The sequence below is a fragment of the Balaenoptera physalus genome (genome assembly GCF_965194825.1).
Source record: "Balaenoptera physalus genome assembly, chromosome: 21".
NCBI classification, from domain to species: domain Eukaryota; kingdom Metazoa; phylum Chordata; class Mammalia; order Artiodactyla; family Balaenopteridae; genus Balaenoptera; species Balaenoptera physalus.
In genome coordinates this window covers 37,244,467-37,254,540 of record NC_138902.1, presented here as the reverse complement: position 1 = coordinate 37,254,540, position 10,074 = coordinate 37,244,467, and positions in this window count along the sequence as shown.

Here is a 10,074-nt window from a genome sequence, read left to right as displayed (position 1 = left end):
TTAGTCCTAAATTACTGCCCTTATTCACTGAAAAAAGCTAATGCTTCCAAAGCAGAAATGATTCTCCTTCACTAGAACACATGGGGATTGGAACAAAGGACTATGGAATAGTGAGATATTCCGTACATACATTCCAGAACATACAGCTGCAGGGATGAGAAGTACAGAATGCTTATCCAGGTTGACTCACTGACTTGTCAGCAACTTCACTTGCAATCCCCCATTTATTCATATGTGAAGATTTTTCTTAATGGCTGCATAAAGGCATTGAAGGTGATCGGTGTTGAATGCAGTGTGTACCGTGTCCACAGTTTACACATTATTGCCTCATGCACAGTCAAGCCCCATTCTTTAAAAGCACCCCAGTAGAGCCCTTGCTCCAGATTGGAGCTTCTGCTGCTATGCCTTTAGCAGGTGACTCTGACCTTTTAACTGTGTAGATTCAAGTAAGGATGTAATATAATCAGGTTTCCAAGTGGTGTGCCCAGATCATCTCTAATTATTTATATATATATAACATATATATTGATATATATATATATATATATATATATATATATATATAGTCAGTTAAAAAAGACTTCTTAATTTGTGAGTGCTCAATTCAAGTATTAAAAAGCAATATATTTCATTTATTAATAAAATAATAATAAATAATAACAGAGAAAAGACATATAGAAAAGCTGTCATTCATTGAACACCAGCTAGATATTGGGAATTATTGTGGTCATTTAAAATATTCACTCATTTAATACTCTACCTACGAGGTAGGTGTTATTATTATTACCTAGGTGTTATTATTATTTATGTTTTTTACGTGAGGAACCTGGGGTAAATTACCCATGTAGAATTAGTTTGCTAATAAGTGGAGTGGTTGGGAGAAGGGAAAAAATGCTGCTTTCTAATTTCCTTATAATGCCCTGGTCTAATATTGATCAACACTTCCTTATCCTAAACATTTGGGGATAGATACCTTTCAGGATTCTTGACTTTCAAGAAAGCACTACAGTGCATATATCATATAAAACTCTAATAACCCCCCAGATACCTCTGGGGCAGTACCCTTTAGTCACATGCATTATTATGTCTACAATGGAAGGCAGACATACATGATATTGGATAAATAAAGGCAATAAATAACCTCACAGTAAAACAGGTCCAGTCAGTTCATGATGATATGAATTCTGATTTAAGGATGTTTTGGATTTTATAATTTTGAGTAAGAAATTTTGGTCCAAACTTATATGGAGTTTCAAAATCTATAATTTGTGAAAACTGTCTGGGGAAAGATGAGACTGATTTCTGCCAGAGTCTGCAGGCAGTGATAGTAGATATTCATTGTCCTGAGCCAGGGTTTAGATTGTTCTTAACGTGGGCACTATAGACATTTTGGCCCAATGTGTCTTTGTTGGTGGGGTCTGTCCTGTGCATCATAAGATATTTAGCGGCATCTCTTGCCTCCACCCACCAGATGTCAGTTGCACACCTGCCTTGTAACAAATTAAAATATCTCCAGACACTGCCCAGTCTACCCTGGGGAGGCAAAAACTGCCCCTAGTTGCAAATAAAATGTAAAAACATGTTTAATTTTAAAATTCCCGCTATTCCTTTTTTTGAAAATGTTTTCCTGTTACTTGAAATTTTTGTGTTCCTTTTCTGATATGAAAGCAATTGTACCCTCAAATTGGGATGTTTCATTTTATTTTTATGAATGAAGAAATACACGCTTTGTGTTGCATATGATGTTTAGAAATTTGTATTCCATGGGCATTTAAATAGATAGAGTTAAATGTCAATGTGACTGACAACAAATGAATTAAATGGAGTGAGAAAAAATCGAAGGCTAGCTTCATATGGGAATGCAAACCATGTTTCCTACATAATGGATTGTGTGTTATTATTATTCATTAACTCATTTAATATTGAATATTTGTAATAATCTCATATTTTGGTTGGTATTACTTATCTCATTTTGCATGTGAAAGAGTCACGTCTGAGGGAATTTAAATAGGTTGTTCAGTATTACACACTAAGTTTTTTTAAAAGTTACATGTTTTAAGTTGGGGAATCATTGACAGCAAATGCCCTTATCATAATTAGGTGTACAGCTCAGCCATTTTTACGCACAGGTATTGACTTTTATAATCACCACTCAGACCAAATATGGGGCAATTCCACCCCCCAGGAAAGCTCCCTCACACCCACACCCACTCAGTACAACCTCCCCGTGGGTATCATGGGGCATTCACTCTTACTCCTATTACAGTAGATTAGTTCTTTCTGTTCTTGGGCTATATATGAGTAAAAGCACATGGTATGCACTCTGTATCTTACTTATTTTACTCATCAGTATACCTACGAGATACATCCATGTTGTTCTATGCTTTAGTATATTACTCTGCTGTTCCACTGTATGACTGTCCTATGATTTGCTGTTCTACCATTGATCATTGTTTGGATTATTTCCAGTTTGGGGCCATGACAAATAAAGCTAGTATGAGCATTCTTGTCCTTTGTACATCTTGCATTTTCATGGATGTAATCATTTGTCACGTATCACATAGCCAGGAGTGAAATTGCTGGTCTGTAGGTTATGCTAATATTTAGTGTTTTAGTAGACATTACTCACATTTTTCCAAATGCTTCTAACTACTCATCTCACATGAGAAATGTCTGAAGGTTCCCATTGTTCTGCAGCCTTGGTACTGCCAGTCTTCTAAATTTCAGCAATTATGGTAGGATTAATGGGTATCTCACTGTTATTTTTAATTTCCATTTGTCTTATGAATAATGATGTTTAACCATGTTTCATATGTGAATGGATATTTTGATATTCTCCTATGTAAAGCATTTTACCCAATCTTAATTAGTTTCTCTCTTTTTATAATTGATTTGAAATAGTTCTATATTTTGATGGATGTGAGTCTATTAAATAAATAGGTTACAAATATATTATCCCATCTGGGGCCTGACTTTTTACTTACTATATGACATTTGTATGGGTGAAAGTTTTTATTTTTGAAGTAAAAGTATCCAAGTTTTATTTTATGAAAAATGCTTTTTGAATTCTGTTTAATAAATCTACCTTAATCACGAAGTGATTCTCTTCAGTTTTCTTCTAGAAGCTCTAAAACTCTAGCTCTCACTTTTACATACATGCTCCATCTCAAGTTAAATTTTGTTAATTTTCTAAATAATTATGCAAGTGATTCAGTGCCATTAATTGAGAAGACCATGCTTTCTGAACTGATACCAAGTTATGCCTTTCTGAAATCATGTTAACTTATGTGAGTGAATCTCTTTCTGGACCCTCTATTCTGTCCCCTAGTCTATTCGTCAATAGCAAATGCTCTCCCGCTCTGGGGCTTTCCAGAAAGCTGTACTGTCTTATCATCTGGTAGAAGATTTGGTAGAGTTAAGACCTGTAGCTTCCAACTTAAGGCTACCTGTAGCTCTTCTTGGGTCTTCGTGATTCTGTGTGAACTTTACAGTAGGAAAGTTAATGTACTCAAATCCTCGTGATTTGAATGACATTGCACTGAATCTGACAGTAAGTTTGGAAGGATTGATATATATCAAGTTTTCTGGTCTATGAAAACTACATCGCTCTCTCCATTGATTTAGGTGTTCTTAAATCTCTCTCAAGTACATTTTGCAAATTACAGTGTAGGAGTTTTGCGCATGCTTTAGTTGATTTATTTCTAGATGTTTGATCTTTTTTCTTCCAGTTTTATTGTATGTCCATCATTGGACATACAGCACTGTATAAGTTTAAGGTGTACAGCATAATGATTTGACTTACGTACATCATGAAATGATTATCACAAGTCAAGTGAACATCCAGTGTCTCATATAGATACAAAATAAAAGAAATAGAGAAATAAATTTTTTTCCTTCTGATGAGAACTCTTAGAATTTACTTTCTTAACGACTTTCATATATAACATAGAGAAATGGTGATTATGTTTGTCATAGTATACATTACATCCCTAGTACTTGTTTATCTTATAACTGGAATTTTGGACCTTTTGACTGTCTTCATCCAATCCCCCTTCCCCTATCCCCCCACTTCTGGTAACCGTAAATCTGATCTATTTTTCTATGAGTTTGTTTGATTGATTGTTTTTGAAGTATAATTGACCTACAGAAACTATGTTTGTTCCTGTTACACAATACAGTGTTTTGATATTTCTATACATTTCAAAATTATCACCAAGATAAGTCTAGTTACCATCTGTCACCATACAAAGGTATTATATTGGGTTGGCCAAAAGTTTCCATTGTTTTTTTCCCTAAGATGGCTCTAGTAGCACTTAGTTGTCTTTAACTTAATTCAAAAAAATGTCGTTAGATTGTATGTGACAGCTGTCATATCAGTGTGCACTTAAAAGAAGACTTATCAAAATTGGTGAATTTTTGTGTCGCCATTTTAATATTGAAGATGGAAGAAAAAAGCAACATTTTCAGCATATTATGCTTTATTATTTCAAGAAAGGTAAGAACACAACTGAAGTGCAAAAAAAGGTTTGTGCAGTGTATGGAGAAGGTGCTATGACTGATTGAACATGTCAAAAGTGGTTTGCGAAGTTTTGTGCTGGAGATTTCTTGCTAGATATGATGATGTTTCACAGTCGGGTAGACCAGTTGAAGTTGATGGCGATCAAATCGAGACATTACTTGAGAACAGTGAGCATTATACCATGCGGGAGACAGCCGACATACTCAGAGTATCCAAATCAAGCCTTGAAAATCATTTGCACCAGCTTGGTTATGTTAATCGCTTTGATGTTTGGGTTCCACATAAGTTAAGCAAAAAAAACCTTCTTGACCATGGTTTCCGCATGAGATTCTCTACTTAATGTAATGAAAATGTTCCATTTGTGAAACAAATTGTGACGGGCGATGAAAAGTGGATACTGTGGAATAACGTGGAACGGAAGAGATTGTGAGGCAAGCGAAATGAACCACCACCAACCACACCAAAGGCCGGTTTTCATCCAAAGAAGGTGATGTTGTATATATGGTGGGATTGGAAGGGAGTCCTCTATTATAAGCTCCTTCCTGAAAACCAGAGGATTAATTCCAACAAGTACTGCTCCCAATTAGACCAACTGAAAGCAGCACTCGATGAAAAGCATCCGGAATTAGTCAACAGAAAATGCATAATCTTCCATCAGGATAACGCAAGACCGCATGTTTCTGTGATGACCAGGCAAAAACTGTTCCAGCTTGGCTGGGAAGTTCTGATTCATCCGCCTTATTCACCAGACATTGCACCTTCAGATTTTCATGTATTTAGGTCTTTACAAAATTCTCTTAATGGAAAAAATTTCAATTCCCTGGCAGACTGTAAAAGGCACCTGGAAGAGTTCTTTGCTCAAAAAGATAAGAAGTTTTGGGAAGATGGAATTATGAAGTTGCCTGAAAGATGGCAGAAGGTAGTGGAACAAAAGGGTGAATACATTGTTCAATAAAGTTCTTGGTGAAAATGAAAAAATGTGTCTTTTATTTTTACTTAAAAAACCAAAGGCACTTTCTGGCCAACCCAATATATTGATGACTATATTACCCACACCGTACATTTGATACCCATGACTCATTCATTTTGCAACTGGAAGTTTGTACCTCTTAATCTCCCCTCCCCTCTGGAAACCATCTGTTTATTCTCTGTGTCTATGACTCTGTTTCTGTTTTGTTATGTTTATTCATTTGCTTTCTCTTTTAGATTCCACAGATAAGTGAAATTATACAGTATTTATCTTTCTCTCTCTGACTTATTTCAGTTAGCATAATGCCCCCTAGGTCAATCCATGTTGTTGCAAATGGCAAGATTATTTTTCTTTTGTAATGATTCAGTAATATTCCATTGTTCTCACTCAAGAGCATTTTGCAGTTTATGGTGTGTGAGTCTTACAAACAATTTAGTTGATTTATTTCTAGATATTTGATTTTTTAAATCCTATCATAAATTATATTTTGTTTTGCCTTCCTCTGTCTTGCTAGCATATAGAAATAAAGTTGATTATTTTTCTGCTGACTTTGTTTCCAGGAACCACGTTGAGAACACGTGCATTATTACATTAGCTAGGGGCTTCTGTACAATGTTGGATTGAAACGGTGATAGTACTCATCCATGTTTATACTCAACTATACGGGAAAAGCTTTCAAAACTTTATCATTAGATATTATGTTACCTGTAGCTTTTATAGCATGTTCTGTATTAGATGAGAATGTCCCCTTCTATTCCTGATTTGCTACAAATTTAATTAAGAATTTTTTAAATTTATGAAATTTTTTTATATCTATTAAAGTGATCATTATGTCCTTTATTCTATTAATGTGATGAATTATATTCATTATTTTCAAATATATTAAATGATCTCTATATTTTTGGAATGAATCTTATTACTTGAATCTTTTTTTTTCCATTATTATATATGTAACTGGATTCCATTTGCTAACATTTTGCTTAGTAGTCTTGTATCCATGTTCATGAGAGATATTGGTTGTTTATTTCCCTTAATTGGAATGTCTTATAAGATTTTGATATAAAGCTTCTACTGGTTTTGTAAAATATGTTTGAAAATCTTCCCTCTGCTTACTGTCCTCCGCAGTTTTCATGCAAAATTGGTATTATTTCTCTCATAAATTTTTGAGACTTCACTTCAAAAACATTTGAGACTGCAGTTTTCTTTATCAAAAGGTTACTGATTAAGGATTCAGTTTCCTTAAAGATATAGGTCATTCATGTTTTATATTTCTTCTTGTGTCAGTTTTTATGTTTATTTTTCAAAGGATCTGAAAATTTCATCAAAATATTCAAATTTATTGTCATAAAGTTCTTTATAATAATCCCATTACCATTCAACTGTCCATAGGGTCTGTAGTAGAGATCTTTCTTTCAGTCTTGCTATTTGTAATGATTGTTTGCCTTTTAATATTTTTTGGATTACTTATGCTAGGGTTTATTAAGTTTATTAATATTTTCAAAGAATAAATTTCTGTCTGTATTGGATTTTGCTTCTATTCTATGTCTGTTTTCTATTTTCTTTTTTTCTTCCTTTATTTGTATTAATTTTATCCATCTAATTTCTGTGTATTTAATTTTCTGTTATTTTTCTAGCTCCTTAGCTGAAAGCCAAGATTCTTTATTTTAAGCATTTTTAAATTTTCTTTACCATTATATGCAATTTAAGCTATACATTTTCTTCTAAACCACTGCTTGACTGTTTGTCATATACTCGTTATTACTTAGCTGACTTGCAATCATCTGTTGATTTTCTAGTTACCTTAATATTCTTGATTTTAATGTAATTCTACAGAAGTTAAAAAAAATCACTGAATTATTTAGCTAATTAAAATATATGGGCCTTAGCTTTGTTGTCAGATACCCAGTCTATTTTGGTAAATATTTTATTTACACATTAAAAGGATTTGTATGCTGCAGTTGTTGGATGTAGCCCTTTATATATGTCAATTAATTCAAGTTACTCTTTATGTTTAAATCTTTTATAGTATGAATAATTTTTGTCTGCTCTTCTATCAGTGACTGGAGATGTGTGTTAAAAATTCCAAATATAATACTAGGATTGTCTATTTCTTTAATTTCTTTCAGTTTTCTGTATATTGAAGTTACATTATTAGGGGTCCGTACTTATAATTGAGCTATACCTATATAACTATATATCTCAATTTTACATATATATATATATTTTTTTAATTTGAGCCACTTAACATTATTTTCATTATCTACCTTAATGCTTTTTGCATTAAATATTTTTTCTGTCTAATACTAATATAGCCACATCAGATATCTCTTTCTGGTTAGAGATTGCATGATATACCATTACATACTTTTACTTTAAATTTTTCTATCTTTATGTTTAAAAGTATATCTTATAAATATTATATAATTGGATTTTATTAATTAATCTAGTCTGACAATCTTTTTAATAGCTTTACTGAAGTATAATTGATATACATTAAACTACACATATTTAAGCTAAGCAACTGGTAAGTTTTACTATAATTATAGTAATGGAAAACAGATTCGTAACAATCTTTATTGATTTATATCTCCTTTTGTCTCCTTATGTTTGATTATTCAAATATTGTATTATTATTACTATAATTTTTATTATTATAAAATCCTTTTGTCCAGTTGTTGTGGTTACTCCACATAACAGAATAAACCCCACTCTCAGGTTCGATTTGGATATGGAGACCAATGATGTCACACATGGGACAAGATATTTATTATTTACATGTTAAGTCTTTCCTGTGAGAACACAGTGAGCTTCTAAACTGGTCTGAAATGGCTTGAGAGAGCAGGGAAAAGGGACTGGCTTGGATTTTTATAGTGGTTAAAGGGTAGGGCTGGAAGGAGGGTTTCCACATGGGGGCTGGGTCCGCACAGTTTGGTGTCCTGCAGCGCCAAAGGAAGAGGAAAACCAGGGTTTTCTTATTAGCTTGCTGAGATATGGGCAGGTGGGGAGGAGCAGAAAGAGGGGTGGTGAGGCTTGAAAGTCATTACGAACCCAACAGGAAAAATGGAGTTGTACTGTTTATTACACCAGTATTATTTTTTCAATTTAACAAACTTTCACAATATTAGAATAGTTTTATTTGATGTGCTACACTCTAACCTTTTCCCTAATAACACAAGAATCTCTCAAAAGTGATTCTGGGTGTTCAGAGCATGACACTTATGCCCAGGATATGATCTTTCCTGGACCTTAAGTGAAAACCTGTGGTCTCCACTATGGGGAATCCACTCTGCCCAAGTCTAAACACTGATATCTCCCATTTGCTGCACAGCTGCTGAAATCTCTCCTCGGCTCTCACTGTCCATGTCTAGCTTAAGGGTCAGCCAGAAACCTAAGAGGAGACTTTTCACATATTTTAGGGGCTCCTTCTCTGTGTCTTTCTTCTCTCCCTTGGAAATTGCCGTAATGTGAAAATTGCAGTGAATAATGATGTTCGTTTTTGCACCCTGAGCCGGATCCTGTCTGATCAGTTTTATAAAGCCAGTTGTTTCATGTAAGTTGTCAAGTTTTTATAGTTGTTTACTGTGAGAAAGTAAGTTCATTGCAGCTGGACTCTGAAGTTTGGATTTTAGATTAAAGTGTAGTTGAGTCCTGATACAATATGGCACCACAGAGATTCAAAGTTAAGTTCTCAGCATCATTTTCAGTACATCCACAGTCTAAATTCAGTTTCAAAAATCAGGGGAGTGAAATGGTGGAGGTAAAACAAAAGCGTGTCTTCCTAAGGGAAAAGCTATAGAAGTAGTAATTTTTCAGTGATATCCCATTTTATCACTCTCTAGGGATATTCCTGGATTTCTCTTTACGAATACATCCTGTATATCTTTTGCTAGTCAGATGTGTTCACTGACACAGGTAGACTAAATCCTGACAATGACTAAATCCTAACAGTGACTGTGAGAAGAATATTCTATTATTATTCCCATTTTGCAGATGAGGAAACTAAGCCTCAGTTTATCTAAGGTCTCAAATAAGCAGTAAGCAGGGCTAAATGTTCAATCAAGGTGTCAGTTTCCAAACTCAGGTGCTTTCCATTTTATTACATCACTTCTTACCTCCCTCCTGAATAACTGTTGTTTTAAGATTCTTCTCATATTGTTGGCAAAAAAAAAAAAAAAAAAAAACTCCTTGAAAATTTAGGTTCATATTCCAAATCCACTGATATTTAAAAGATAATTTGTAAGTAAATGAAATAAATGAGAGTGCTGTTTTAATTTCATGATCCCCATTTTCCTGATTTATGTGCATTCAAGTGTTTAGTCATTATCACTATGATGTTCAAGGCTGACTTAGTTTTTAAATTCAGGCTGTGTGGTTTTCCGAGTTAAAAAAAATCATTTGTCTAAATCAATATAATGTTAGCATTTGGTTTGAACCAGATTTAGCCCGTGGTTCTCCCTAATATGTTTCCTTTTTTTTTTAATGTTTTCTAGTTAAAGTAGATAATATTATAATGAAACTATTTTGAGGGAGGAATAGAAGATTAAGTTGGAGTGGATATAATGTTTTATTTTTTAACATGATAGAT